The 16,000-nt window shown below is 45.3% G+C and overlaps 1 protein-coding gene across 2 annotated transcripts in view; it reads right to left on the minus strand.

Moving 5' to 3' along the window:
• LOC119971607 (excitatory amino acid transporter 2-like) overlaps nt 1-9,359 on the minus strand; it is a 244,873-nt gene extending 235,514 nt beyond the window's left edge. Inside the window, exon 1 of one of the 2 annotated variants that reach the window (XM_038807394.1) lies at nt 9,025-9,357. The gene's annotated coding sequence lies outside the window, so the exon portion shown is untranslated. Of the gene's footprint in view, nt 1-9,024 lie in introns of both variants that reach the window. The other variant, XM_038807395.1, reaches the window with a different exon arrangement.
• Between the last annotated feature and the right edge of the window lie 6,641 nt (nt 9,360-16,000).

Raw genomic sequence — 16,000 nt, forward strand, 5'->3', positions numbered from 1 at the left:
GAAGGGAAATGGAATACTGGCATTGACTGCAAGAGGGATGGAGTGTAAAAGCAGGCAGGTCTTGCCAGACTTGTGCAGGGAATTGGTGAGACTGCACCTAGAGCACTGGGAACAGTTAAGGAAGGATATACTTGCTCAGGCAAGGTTCACGAAGCTGAATGCTGGAATGATGTGGTTACTTATGACGAAAGGTTGAGCAGGTTCAGAAAAATTAGAGGTAATCTTATGGAAACATATAGAATCCTAAGGGGGCTGGATAGAGTAAATGTTGGGAGGATGTTCCCCCAATTGGCAAAATCTAGACCCAGGATGTACTGTTTCAAAACAGGGGTCTCCCATTTAAGATGATGATGAGGAGGAATTTATTCTCTCACAGGGTCATTAGTCTTTTGAATTCTCTTCCCAGGGAACAGTCGAGGCTGGGTGACTGAATATCTTCAATGGGATGTGGGCGTTACTAGCAAGGCCAGACTTTATTGCCCATCCCTAATTACTCTTGAGCTGAGTAGCTTGCTGAGCTATTGCAGAGGGCAGTTAAGAGTTAACCACATTGCTGTGGGTTTTTACATCATTCAATGATAGCTTCATCACCGAGACCAGCTTCATATTCCTGATTTATTAATTAAATTTAAATTCCACTAGCTGCTGTGGTGATTGAACCCACGCCCCCGGAGCCATTAACCTGGTCCTTTGGATTAACAGTCCAGTGATATTAGCACTACATTAGTGCTTCTCCTTGCTGATCAAAGTAGGAGGAGCCCTGTGTGTGGTGGATGGAGTTTAAGTTGTGAACAATAGAAGGTGTTGAAAATTTCGCTGCCCTCAGTTATACAAGTGAAATCCATGGACAAACATGTTCTTATCTCACTGTCTGCCTTCTTCACACTTCAAGTGCTGGAATACCCATGGGTCTCATATACACAGTATTATTGCAGCCTTGGGAGCAGGAGAAGAGAATGTGACAAAGGGTGGGCTCTTACCGATCAATTACTACAATGCCAGCAGCAGACAGCACAAGGGGAAGCTGGTCAGGATGCAGCCATCCAAAGAAGACATCATGGAAGAAGGACACTGATGTGTCACCGCATTCTTAGAACAAGAACTAAACACCTGAAGGTGACAGGGAAGTCATGTCCGTGGTGACTGAGGCTGTCCCAAGAAGTAATCACTGAAATATGCTGAATTATGCAGCAAGACATGTGGTCACTTGGATTTGGTGGGAACCCCATGCTGGTGGCCCTCAAAGTGATTGCAGCACTCAATGTTTTCACCATCAGTGCTTTCCAGGGCAACAGATGCACCACATATGGCCTATCACAGGCTTCCACATACAGATACATAAAGGAGGTGATCAATGCCCTCTTCCATCATGCTAATGAATTTACCAACTACTGCACAGATGAGGACAGCCAGGTCTTCCTATCCACTCTATTTCAGCCTCTCTTAATTTTACATATTGCAATTAAATCTCCTGTCAACCTCCCCTGTTTAGCCTATCCAATCTCCTCTTGCAACTAAAATTCTCCACTGCTTGTAAATCTCCTCCATGTCCTGTCTGGTGCAATTACATCCTTCCTGTTATGTGTTGACCAAAACTCTGTGCAGGACTCCAGCTATGGATTAAAACGTGTTTTGTATTGTTCTAGCATAAATTCCTTGCTCTTATATTCCATATCACAGCTAATAAGCTATCCCAGTATCTTCTTAAAACACCTGGGGCTGGATTCTCCATTATTGGGACTATGTCCCCACTCCGGCGTCAAAACTATGGAGTTTCACGCCAGAAAAGCTGGCGTGAAAGGACCACTAATTCCTAGCCCTGCAGGGGCTTAGTAGGGACCTGGTGTAGATCTAGAAGCTTTCGCTGCAAATAATGGCCACTCTAGATGCCGTGCCGTGCTCCATGGCAGACTTGGACTGCGGAGCTGGACCCTAAAAATAAACCCCCAATTGGCTGCGCGCCCGACCCTGCCCGCCTGCTCAACCCTTTCCCGGCCGCCTATAAGGCCTCTCCCCTCCCTCTGATCGGGCCGGCCCCCGACCAGGGAAGCTTTGGACTGAGTCCGCAGAAGCCAGGCCAGTATCCCGACCTGCTGGACCAAATTAGGTCCACTCCGTTGGGACTTCAGCCATTCGGGGCGGAGAATGGCGGTGCAGGCCTCTGGCAACGGCCCCCAGGTCGGTCCTAGGCTGCGTGGCGGTTTTTCTGGGCCCACAGAATTGGGGAACCGGTGCCAGTCCCGATTCCGTTCGGGAAAATGTTTTTTCTGCCCCAGCGCCGGCCGCGACTTTGGCTTCGGGGTGTGGAGAATCCAGCCCCTTATCTGCCAGTCCTGCTGGCCTCAGATATCTATGGTATGCAATTAGCGATCTTTTTGTTCAGTGGGGACTGTTGTTGGCCATGTTTGAGGAATTGTTTGTCGCGCATGGTGGGGGTGGGGAGAAAAAGGGGAAAAATTTATACAGACTGTAAAACTGTGAGTTGGGGAGCATGTTCCCCAGATTATTTATGTTTTGTACTTTTCGAATAAGTTTGGAACAAAATACATTAAAAAAAAGATCTTTTTGTTTCTTTGAACTTTTAAGAATTCCATTGTGTATTTTATATTTTGTTGCCATGTTTTCCCTCCCAAATACATATCACGCTTCTCAAATTGAATTGAATTTGGCACATCTCTGCCCACCTAACTAATCTATTGATATCTTCCTGCATTCAACAGCTTTTCTACTCACATCAACTACACAATCTGCAAACCTCTTAATCATGTCATATACGTTTAAGTCTAAATCATTGATGATGACAAAAGTAAGGGTGCTAGTACAGAACTCTACTAGAAATAGACTTCTGGTCACAAAGCCACCTTTCACCTATTATCTTTTGCTTGCTGCACAGATTAATTCCTTAAATCAAACCGAGAATTATACCTTCTCTTCTTGGACTTGCTATGTACTTGCAGAAAATAAGTTTTCTGAACATATTTTTAGAGTGCTGCAGTCTGTATTGTGTTAACATTGGTTCTAGCCCAGCTAATATTAGGGTTGTTGAAATTTGTTCCTATTACTTGCTTGTAGTTTTTGCACTTCTGAGAGATCTGCCTACACATTTGTTTTTCTAACACCCTCGTACTATTTGTCTATAGTACACTCCCAACAATTGTCTAATTTTCGTTCTTTACTTAAACCCATAAGGCCTCATTGATGATCCTTCCAGCACATCATCTTTCTTCTTGGCTGTAATTATTTATTTCGTCAATAGTGAAAACCCATTCTTTTATTCTCCTCTCTTATCGCACCTGAAAATCCCATAGTCAAGAATGCTGAGTTGCTATCCCTTTCCTTCTTAAAGTCTTGTTTCAGCAATACAATGATATCACACTTCTAAGTGTCTATTTTGTTCCCTCAGCTCATCTGCCTATTTACCAAACTTCTTGCATTGAAGTATATACCATGAATCTCTGAACAACTCCTTTGTTATGTATTTTCTAGTATTTGTTTTCACTGCCTTGAAATGAAAATTGCTTATTGTCACGAGTAGGCTTCAAATGAAGTTACTGTGAAAAGCCCCTAGTCGCCACATTCGGCGCCTGTTCGGGGAGGCTGGTACGGTCTTACTAAGTTGCTGTCTTCCATTTCCTGATTGTCTTCCCATCTCTTTGCTAAACCCCGCAACAGTATGCACAAAGCTCGCCATGATGGTATTGATCCTGATCCTGTTGAAGTTGGACCCGTTTGTCTTGTACAGGTCTCGTCTTTCCCAGAACAAGCCCCAATGTTTCTGACAACTACAGCTCTCCCTGTATTATCATATATCCAGCCACACATTCATCTACTTTACAGTACTATTTATGTATTTGCTAGTGCATGTATTCACTGTGAGTAATCTGGGAATTACCACATTCGAGTTCCTCCTAATTAATTTCTTTCCTTGCTCGCTAAAGATCTCCCTGCAGAGCCTCATCCGCCTTTCCACCTATATCATTGGTAACAATATGAACCATGGCGTTTGGTTCACATTCCCTCTAACCCCTCAGAACGTTCAGTAGCTGCTACATGAAGTCCTTGAGCATGGCGACAGCAAAGTAACATAGCACCCTGGAATCTCACCAATGACTGCAGAAATGCCTGTCTATCCCACAAACTATTTAATCCCATATCATTGTTGCCTTTGTGGCCAACCTCACCACCGCCCCCCATCCCCCGCCAGCCCCACCCTCCTGCCTACTGTACGGTTGGGTCACCCATATTACCTTGAACTTGGTTTTGGCTGTATCCGTCAGAGGAACCATTGCCCTCACTAATATTCTGAACTGAAAATCTACTCACGTACATCAAGACGTATATTCAACAGGACTGAAGTGTCTTTCCATGCCTCGATTTATTAGACCACTGTTTCATCTTATCAGAAATAAACTCAAGACTTGTCCCTTATCTCGAAATAAATGATTCCTGTACACACAGCCCTGCTGCCCCTTCTTGTGCTGTGGCATCACTGAGTGCTTTTCCTCTCCTCTGGTTCACTGCTCTCTGATACGATTCTGCTATTATTCTGTCTAATTCCTTGCGACCTATCCTGAGACGTTCCTCACTCTCCCTGCTATTCAGCTTTGATTTCAATCCTTGGGACTACTCCCGCAATGCTCCTCGCTGTCCCAATTCTCCAAAGAACATCTATCCAATAATCCCAATTCCTGGTTCTTTCATCATAACTTTTTTTTAATCTTGATATATTTATCTAATTCCCTTTTGAATGTTGCCAGTGGACCTATTTCCATCAGGAATAGGTGACATAATCAAAATCATTAAAGTCCTGAGGGGTGTTGACAGCAGGTTGAAAGATAATCGGTGTAGACAGTAATGTGGGGTTGAGATTACAATCAGATCAGCATGACCTCATTGAAAACTCGAGGAGTCAAGTGGCCTACACCTGCTCTAATTGGCATGTTTGTATGTCCCATTACAGCAAAAAGTTTACAGATTACAACAGCTCACTGTGTTAAGAAAAAGTGTCTTTGACAATCACTTTAAATCTGTGTCCTCTGGGGCGGCATGTGGCTCAGTGGTTAGCACTGGGGCTGCGGCGCTGAGGACCCAGGTCCGAGGCCCGGCCCTGGATCGCTGTCCGTGTGGAGTTTGCACGTTCTCCCCACGTCTGCGTAGGTTTCACCCCGACAACCCAAGGATGTGCAGGATAGGTGGATTGACCATGCTAAATTGCCACTTAATTTGGAAAAAAAAATAATTGGGTACTCTAAATTTATAGAAAAAAAAATAAATGTGTCCTCTGATCTCCAACTTTTCTGCCCCTGAAAAACAGTTTCCTCTTGTCTACTCCACCAAAACCGTTCATGATTTTGAAAACATCTATTAAATCTCGTCCTAACCTCCCCGCTCTATGGAGAATTACCACAGATTCTCCAATTACTCCACACAACTAAAATCAGGCAACCCTGGTCTCACAATGGTAAATCTCATTTGTACCCCTCTGAATCCTTGGCTTCTTCCTGTGGTGCCCAGAATTGGACTAAATGGTCCATTTGTAGCCTAATAAGAGATTACTAAAGGTTTGTTTGTGTCTTAATTTTGTACTTTGTGTCTCTAGTAATAACACCAAGGTTCCTCTATGCTTTTTGACAACTTGCCTGCCACTTTCCAAGATTCTTGTACATCCAACCCTGGCTTCTCTGTTGTTGGCTGCACCCTCTTTAAAATGGGACCATTCCATTTAGACTATGTCTCCTCATTCTTCTTACCAAAATGTTCCAGCTCACATTTTCTGCATTAAACATTTATTTGTCCTCAGCAGGTGTCAAGCTCTCTGAAATCCACGTTTCTTACACAGTGCATATGGGATCGTAAATGTTAACTATATTCTGAGTTTCATGTCATCTGTGAATTTTGAAATTATGCCACGTATCTTCAGTCTAGATCATTTATATATATCAGAAGAGCAATACTTCCAACAGTTACCTCTGAAAAACTGATCATAACTCCGCTCCACCATCTGACCCAGGGGTGGGCAAACTACGGCCCGCGGGCCGCATGCGGCCCGCCAAAGGTATTTCTGCGACCCACCAAGTCATTAAAAAAAAAAAAAATTATTTTAAAAAAAAAATTTTTTTTTTTTTTAATTTTTTTTTAAGGTTAATGAGGGGGGGCTGTTGGGTTACTTACTGGTATAGGGTGGATACGTTGACTTGAGTAGGGTGATCATTGCTCGGCACAATGTCGAGGGCCGAAGGGCCTGTTCTGTGCTGTACTGTTCTGTGTTCTATATGAGGCGCCCAGAATCATAACCGGGTGAAGTAATTATTCTACTTAATATACTATGCGGCCCTTTGTGAATTGTGAATTTCTGAATGTGGCCCTTGCACGGAAAAGTTTGCCCACCCCTGATCTGACCCTTAGCCAGTTTTGACTCTGTGCTGCCCTATTCCTTTTAATCCCACAGAGTTCAATTTTGCTAACAACAACATTTGGTACTTTGCAATCACCTTTTGTAAGTTCATCTGCGGGATTCTACAACGGCAGTATCCTCCGGTCTGCCGGCAGCGCACTCACGCCTGCGGGTTTCCCGAGTACCGCAATGAGAAACCCCATTGGCCGGCTGTGCGAACGGAGAATCCCACTGCTGGCAGGGGCGCGCTGTGCCGGGAAATGGGGCTGGTGGGACGGAGAATCCCGCCTCATATATTCAACATCTACCTGTCCTAACTCACTACCCCCCTCAACACATCCTCTTACTTACAACAGTGGTTAGCACGGTTGCTTCACAGCGCCAGGGACCCGGGCTCGATTCCCGGTTTGGGTCACTGTCTGTGTGGAGTCTGCACGTTCTCCCTTTGTCTGCGTGGATTGCCTCCGGGTACTCCGGTTTCCTCCCACAAGTTCTGAAAGCCGTGCTGTTAGGTGAATTGGACATTCTGAATTCTCTCTCTGTGTACCCGAACAGGTACCGGACTGTGGCGAGTGGGGCTTTTCACAGTAACTTCATTGCAGTGTTAATGTAAGCCTACTTGTGACACTAATAAAGATTATTATTATCACAATAACCCGATTAAGCTGCTCGAACAGAATTTACCTTTACATCTGTGATTAACTCATACTTCTCCACATACTGATTAATACCAGATACCAATTCATTTTGTCCTTGATTATTGACTTTAAAAGTTTCCCCACCACTGATGTTAGGCTAACTGGCTGTAGCTGCTGAGTTTATCCCTCTCCCCCGATGTAAACAGGGTGTAAAAACTGCTGTTTAAGGGTGAATGTGGCAGTCCCTTTGTTACTCAAGAATAGTTCCACATTAGAATCTCTACAAGCAGATGTCTTCCTTCTCCCCTGTCTCTCATAGAGAACAAAGTCACTGATTCAATAAAAAATACTTCCATTGATCTGTGATGATCAAATTGTTTTGACATGTTTCTGTTCCATTGATTTCGGAAAGCTGCTACCTAGAGGCTATGAACCTTGGAATGACAGTGTCCCTAATGTGGTGAATGTGTAAACACCAAAGAGTTCTCCTTTCAAAGCCCAGTGATTGAAGAATACATTGAGAGGTGGTCGGGCCATTGCTGGTGAAGCTCTCTAACCCCATTACAAAGTGAGTAATATTCCCACAGTCGGGGGACAATGAGGAGGGAAATGGAATGAATAGCCAATGCATCCAGCTTGTGGCATTAATCTGCTGGATCTAACTGGTGTACATTCACACACAGAAAAACAGAAAATACTGGACAACCTCAGCAGGTCTGACAGCAGCTGTAGAGAGCGAACAGAGCTGACGTTTGGAGTCTGGGTGACTCTTTTGTCACAGCTACAGAAAACTGGAAAAGGATAGGATTTATATTGTTGCGGGGGGGGGGGGGGGGGGGGGTGAGCAGTTTCCCAGTCTAGTCCTCACATGAGATCCCAATCTCCTGACTAGCCCAAGAGTCACCACGAGTGTGTGCACGATTACATTGTCAGATAGTTTCAGTACACACTGTCCCTCTCCCCTGCTGACTCTCCAGTCTGTATGTCTGCCTCTCCCCCAGTATTCTCAATCTCCTGCATCTTCCTGTCTGAACTCACTTTCCCCTCATTTCCCCGCCGCCTGCTTTTCATTCTTTGCACGTCTCTTCGATAGAATTGTATATATTTTTTTTAAATTAAAAAAGAAATTCCTTTACCCCGGCTGTGAAGTGAGTGTCAGTTGGGAGTGCACAGCGAGTTCCCGGCTGACATGTGTGCAGTGGGCTGTGTGTGTGTGGGGGGGGGGGGGGGGCAGGCTTTGTCTGTGTCTGTACACCTGAGGGGTAAGGGGCAGAGGGAGAGGAGAGTGGGGGGGGGGGGGGGCAGGCTTTGTCTGTGTCTGTACACCTGAGGGGTAAGGGGCAGAGGGAGAGGAGAGTGGGGGGATTCATTGCAAAAGCAGGAGAGACGAACAGGCTCTCAAATACATCTGACAGGAAAGTAACCCTGTTGAGCAGAGGGCAGCCTGGAATAAAGAGACGGAGTGGCGCTGAGGTGAAGAGGGAGGGGGGTGACCCCAGAGCCTTGGAAAGGTTTGTGGGTGTGTGGAAGAGATCCAGAGAGCAGGCAGGGGCCCGCGAAGCGGAGCGCAGTGAGCCATTCGCCACCATTGAACATGGGGGGGGGGAGGCAGGGACCAGTCCAGTTGGGCTTCCTCAGGCGCAGTGAGCTAACAAGGCAGTATTTAAATAAACCCACCGGGCAAGCAGAGGTGTGCATTCAAAATGTGAAACAAATAGACAGGAGATGGACTCTGAATGTTAGCCAAGGACCGGAATCGAGCCCTCTCCATCCCCCCCCCCCCCCCCCCCCTCCTCTGTGAAGATTGTCTCTCGCTGCTGAACATGGAACCGCGCTTTGCAAAGCTGTCCCTTCGAGCTCGGCAGCAAACTTTAAAGGAATCCGCACCATTGTCCGCCACTGAGATCGTAATGCACTAAAGCCGCTTTGAATATCCAGCTCTAATATCAAAACATTGCCATTCGACGAAGGTAGAATGGATTTAAAACTCACCTCTTACTCTTCTTTCAATTTTCTTCTTTTCTCTCTGTGGTCAATTCAAACAATGTTCTGCGATTGAAATCGTGCTCCTTTCGGATGAGGTTTCCTTTGTGTGTGTGTGTGTGTGTGGAGAGTGCAGTGTAATCCTGTCAGCAGTGAAGCCTCAGGAGGTGCTCGCCGTCAGTGGAAGGTGCAGAGTGGCTGCCTGCGGCTCCAGATCACCGTGTTGGACGCACAGTGTTGGCGCTGCTGCCTCTGACCGACTGTGTGCTGCTACCGCCTGGCTCGGAGTGGCTTTGCGCTGTGCTCAGCGCTGGGGTGGCACTGTTAAAGGCTGGAGGAGAGCTGGCCACACACAACTCTCTCTGACATCACGTACACACAGAGCTGGTTCCCCTGTAAAAACCCTTCTCTCAGAAACACCAACACATTCACCATCTGCTACACAGCGTCAGGAGCTCTGAGCACCGAGAGGCTCCCTCCACTTCCCCCTCCACATTCTTAAAATCCCACTTTGATTTATTCCGCCGTATTGCTGGCCGGCTTTATTCTCATTCATTTATTTCCACACTTTTGATTATATTTCTTTGGACGAGTTTTCTAAACACGTTACCCAGCCGGACGCACAAATCTGTAACAAAAACAGAAAATACTGGACAATCGCCCCAGGTCTGACAGCATCTGTGGGGAGAGGACGGTGAGTGCCATTTGGTGTTGGTCTTCACAAAACAGGGACCACACCGAGCGGCAGGTATGGGGGTCACCCAGGGGATCGGAGGCCCCCTGTGCAGGGTGGTACCCTGGCAGTGCCAGCCTGGCAACATGGCAGTGCCACCTGAGTGTCAGTCTGGCACTGCCAAGCTAGCATTTTTCATGCGGCAGTGATCGGGTCGGGAGGGTGCGCTGTGGTGAGGGGAGGAGGAGGGGGGAACCCCTTTATAGTTCAGGGATAAAGAAAATTACAAGATGATCAGAGGATTAGATAGGGTAGACAGTGAGAGCCTTTTTCCTTGAATGGTGATGGCTAGCACGAGGGGACATAGCTTTAAAATGAGGCGAGATAGATATCGGACAGATGTCAGAGGTAGGTTCTTTACTCAGAGAGTAATAGGGGCATGGAATGCCTTGCCTACAACAGTAGTGGACTCACCAACATTAAGGGCATTTAAATGGTCATTGGATAAACATATGGATAATAATGGCATAGCGTAGATGGGCTTTAGAGTGGTTTCACAGGTCGGCGCAACATCGAGGTCCGAAGGGCCTGTACCGTTCTATAATGTTTAGTCGAGATGACAAATCTGGAATACTTGACATGGTCAGATAGGAAATTCAATTCTCTTCCACAGTTGGGATTGGTGATGTCTATCTAGCTATCTGTTCATCAGATACTCTATATTGGAAGAGTAAATGTAAAGTTGCCATAGCCCCAGATGCCCACAGGCTGCTTTCTCCTTTGAGGGAACCTGAGGTTCAGTACACCCCAGGTGAGGGGCAAGGTTGAGAAGACAGGGCCTTGCCAGTACGGGAATCAAACCCACGCCGTTGGACTCACTCTGCATCACAAATCAGCTGTCCAGCCAACTGAACTAAACTGGAAGTGTAAACTCCTGTTTACTATCGGGTGAATCACATAAAGTGGGCAACATTTGGATACCTGATCCTTCAGAAAAGGTGCTGAATTTTTTGGAGAAAGGGCTGTTTCTGAGCTAGTTTTCCCCTCTGCGGAAGTTGCTTTCAGTGGAACATGTGTCTACTCAATCTTGCTGAACAAGGGCGCCAATGGTCCACCTCAGATAGCCAGTGAGGTTTCAGGATTGAGAAAGACTAATACAGCTGAATTAGGCACAAATCAGGCACAGAAAGAAAACCGAGGCAGGAAGGATTCATGGGATCCCAACAGTGCTGAAGGAGGCCATTCAGCCCATTGGGTCTGTACTGATAATAATCTGTACTGATAATACATTATAAGCTTTATTATAATTTTTTTTTGTGGGGGATTCAGCAATGGTAATGCCATTGAATGTCAAGGCATGATGTTAGATCCTCTCTTGTCGGAGATGGTCATTTCTTGGCACTTGTACGGCATGAATGTAACTTGCCACTTGTCAGCCCTAGCCTCAATATTGTCCAGGTCTTGCTGCATTTGGACATGGACTGCTTCATTATCTGAGGAGTCACAAATGGTGCTGAACATCCCCAAACATCCCCACTTCTGATCTTATGATGGAAGGGAGGTCATTGATGAAACAGCTGAAGATTGTTGAGCTAAGGGAACTACCCTGAGGAAGTCCTGCAGTGATGTTGTGGAGCTGAGATGATTGACATCCTCGGGGTGGAAACCAGTTAATGATCTGGTGTGTCATATTCAACCCAAAGCTTTAGGCCTGTGATCTTTCATCAGAACTTACAGACATACATACACACATGAAGACTTGCATTCAGTCCCCATTTAATATTGCCCCATTTTATTGTCTGTCACTTTAACGTCGGTCAGTTAATGGGTTATTGTTCAATGGCGTAAATTTAATTTTCTTCTCAATCAATGCTCAACTCTCTTGCCCAACGCTGCCTCCTCCTGAACCCTCATTGTGAGCTGGGGCTCTGGAGATGAGCGGTGAGAGGAAGGAGGAGCAGCTTCGATTTGCAGGAAGTGAGTTCTCTACAAGTGAGATTGTGGTCAGCTTCAGCTCTTTATGATCTGAAATCACTTGGTAACTGATCCCAGCAATGAGATGATTTACCGAACAGCAAATTGAACATGTTAGGTCTAGCACTCGGGGGTAAAGGGGATCAAAGGATATGGGGGGAAGGCAGGAAGGCTATTGAGTCGGATGATCAGCCATGATCACAATGAATGGTGGAGCAGGCTCAAAGGGTCGAATAGCCTCCTCCTGCTCCCAGTTTCTATGTTTCGATATTTGGGACGTTAAGTGGGGACTTACTGTATTTACATACTGTCAGGAAAACAAGGAATTATAATATTTTTCTCAAGGACCGGAAAACAGGCTGAGTGGGGGTGTGATTGTTGTAATTGGATAATGAGACACAATAACTGTAAGGGTATAAAACAACAGTAAAAAATGTCAATGAACCAAGAGGAACTTCAATACGAAATTACCAAAGGGAATAAAATAAGTAGTTTTGAAATATAAGTAAGTGAAGCAAAGACAGGGTAAGTTTAATTTTTAAAATATAAGAGTTTAAGAAAGGAATTGGATCACGTCTGGGAAAAGAGCATTTCTGAAAGATGGAAGGAAAACAACACAGGATGGAGAGATCAAAGGGAAGGAACACTTTTAAGGAAACACAAGCCTGTGTGAGGGAGCAGCTGTTTCTTTTTTCAAAATTTAGAGTACCCAATTCATTTATCCAATTAAGGGGCAATTTAGCGTGGCCAATCCACCTACTCTGCACATCTTTGGGCTGTGGGGGCGAAACCCACGCAGACACGGGGAGAATGTGCAAACTCCACACGGACAGTGACCCAGAGCCGGGATCCAACCTGGGACCTCGGCACCGTGAGGCAGCAGTGCTAACCACTGTGCCACCGTGCTGCTCTGGGGGCAGCTGTTTTGATCTCCCAGAAGACAGAGTGGACAAGGACAAACCTGGAGAACCAGTTGCTGTCAGCCTCAGAGGGCACCTTAAGACCAAAAGGAAACTGTGGTAAAATTACTGGAATTCTAAGCACCACAGAGTAGGTGTGAACCAGAGGAGAAAAGGGAATTCTGGGAATAGATTAACAAAGCAATTCAAACAATACCAAGTAGTAAAACACCAGTGGTTGCAGGTGACGTAAATGGGTATGTGGGGAGAGAAAGAATAATGTATGAGGTTATCCATGATGAACACGGTTTTAGGGAAGTAAATGAAGAAGGAACCAAGATCTTGGAGTTTGCCGCATCATATAACCTGGTAATATTAAGTGCCAGGTGCCAAAGGCACAAAAACCGCCGTAGAACCTACTGGAGTTGTAGTGGAGGCAAAAAAGTGCAACGTTTTCCTCAGTGAGCCACTACCCACACAACTGCTGATGACAGAGCTGATTGCCAAGAAAACAAAATGGCAGCAGACGAGGTGGTGGAAGCTCAAAGATCCTAAAATGGAGGGTGAATTCAGACAGTAGGTGAAGAGGCAGCTAAGAGAAATAAAAGTTACAGAAGCTGTAAGACCGGTGAAATGTGGTGCCAGACGTGATTAGGAAAACTGCTGACAAAGTGCCAACGGGGAGAAAGGCTTGAAAAGGTGGTGGCATGAAAACTCAGTCCAGTAAAAGAAAAAAAAGGAAGTGAAAACATTTGGGGCATAAAGAAGATAAAGAACAAAACAAAATAAGTAACAAGTAATTCAAAAAAGTGATTGCTCGAGAAAGATCTCTGGCCATGGAAGAAATATATGAAAGTCTGGATACAAAAGAGAACGATTAGATGCTGGAGACAGGTTAGCAAAAAATGTGGGAAATGTACATGTAATCAAAGATGCATGTGGAGTAACTTTAGTGAGAGAGGATGAAATTAAGAGAGGTGGGATTAATACTTTAGCTGGCTAATGAATGAAGAAAACACTAAAACAAAGACAGATACAGAAACTGCAAAATGAAAGAATGGCAACTAGAATCAATCTGGAAGAAATGTGAACAGCACTGATATCAAAAACAGCAAACAGTAGGATAAGATGAGATACCAGCAGAGGTAAAGATCTGCCCAGATGAATACAGTGTCCAGATTCTGAACAAGTTACTTTATCATGTTATGCTAAGATAATAAAGTCCCAAGGGCATATAGGCAATGCATCAGTGAACTTTGAGCATAAGCAGTGGGAGAGAGCACATCCTGAGTGAGACACATCCGGAGTGAGCTTGGGTATCAGGAATTTGGAGCACAGTGGGAGTTCAGTGCAGACTGGAAAGTGATGCTTTGTGCTTCATTTCTCTCTTTTCTAACTTTTAAATCTTCAGAGGTCTTGCCCTGCTGAAGCAGTAGAGGCTGATTGGTAAATAGTGGGTAAGATCAGGCACATATTTAGTACTTTTAAAGCTTATAGTTTAGAAGGTCTTTTTATTGATTATAGCTTGTGTGGGCTATATTCTATAGTAACAAGGACCAGGAAAGAAGGGCCCTGTAGTAATTGATATTTTCTGATATTAAGCATCTTCCAAAGGGTATACTTAAAGGGATAAGTCATGGTAGGAGAGCTGAAAGCCATGGGTTGCCCATCCTGCTCTACTTGGAAAGCTGGGAACATTTCCAGTTCCCGGGGCCAGCATAATAATAATAATCTTTATAATAATAATCTTTATTGTCACAAGTAGGCTTACATTAACACTACAATGAAGTTACTCTGAAAACCTCCTAGTCGCCACATTCCGGCGCCTGTTCGGGTACACAGTGGGAGAATTCAGAATGTCCAAATTACCCAACAGCGCATCTTTCTGGACTTGTGGGAGGAAATCGGAGCACCCGGAGGAAACCCACGAAGACTCAGGGATGGCCATGCTTGATTCTGGCCCTTGATTTCTCTGCCTATTAGGTTTATAATTTCCCTTGCTGTCTTTTGTTCTTGTTATTGATTCCCTTTCCCCTGACTCCTTGCATAGGCTCTCATACCCCTGCCTTTTTAGTTTAAACCCTCCCCAACCACTCTAGCAAATATATCCCCCAGGACATCACAGACAGTGACCCAAGCTGGGAAACAAACCGGGGACCTTGGCGCTGTGAAACAACAGTGTTAACCACCGTGCTACCGCGCAGCATATGTGGAGGAAGTGCCTACAGCTGAAGCTCCTGGAAGCCCAGGTTTCGGAGCTGGACCAGCGGCTGGTGACACTGTGGAGCATCCGCAAGGCGGAGATTGTCATGGTTAGCATGAGACAGAGCAAGAAGACTATCCAAGCAGTGCAGGAATCTCCTGTGACCATTTCCCTGCAAAACAGGCACACCACTTTCCATAGAAAAATAAGCAATAGCCAAATTCATTGCACCAGAATTGAATGTGCTGCACAGGGTTCAATTGTAAGGGGAACAGATAGTTTTTCTCTGGCCACAAATGAGACTCCAGGGTAGGACATTGCCTACCTTGTGCTGGGGCCAAGGATGTTTCAGATCGGTTACTGGACTTTCTAGAGGGGGAAGGTCAACAGCCAATGATTAAGGTACATATTGGTTCAAATGTCGTAGGTAAAGAAAGGAATGAGGTCCTAAAAGCAAAATATAGGGAGTTAGGAAGTAAGTTGAAAAGTAGGACCTCAAAAGTAGTGATCTCAGGATTACTACCATTGCCACATTCTAGTCAGAGTAGAAATAACAGGATATATTGTCTGAATATGTGGCTGAAGAGGTGGTGTGACGGGGAAGGCTTCAGATTCCTGGGACCAGTTCTGGGAGTGGTGGGACCAGTACAAACTGGGTGGATTACATCTGGACAGAACAGGGACTGATGTCCCAGGGGATCTGGGGGATATATTTGCTAAAGTGGTTGGGGAGGGTTTAAACTAAAAAAGGCAGGGGTATGAGAGCCTCTGCAAGGGGTCAGAGGAAAGGGAATCAATAACAAGAACAAAAGACAGCAAGGGAAATAATAAACCTGATAGGCAGAGAAATCAAGGGCCAGAATCAAACAGGGCAACTGTCATAAATAGTGGGAACAGGACAAATAATGTTAAAAATACAAACCAAAAAGCTTTACATAGAAACATATATAGAAACTAGAAGCAGGAGGAGGCCATTCGGCCCTTTGGAGCCTGCTCCACTATTCATAATTGATCATGGCTGATCATCAAGTTCAACACCCTGATCCTGCTTTCCCGCATATCCCTTGATCCCTTTAGCCCCAGGAGCTACATCTAGTTCCTTCTTGAAATTACACATTTTGGCCTCAATTACTTTTTGTGGGTGAAGAAATTTCTCCTCCCTCAGTCCCAAAAGGTTTACCCCTTATCCTCAAACTATGACCCCTAGTTCAGACTCTTTCTCCCTGTCTAATCCTG

Source organism: Scyliorhinus canicula, chromosome 9 (genome assembly GCF_902713615.1).
Source record: "Scyliorhinus canicula chromosome 9, sScyCan1.1, whole genome shotgun sequence".
Lineage (NCBI taxonomy): Eukaryota > Metazoa > Chordata > Chondrichthyes > Carcharhiniformes > Scyliorhinidae > Scyliorhinus > Scyliorhinus canicula.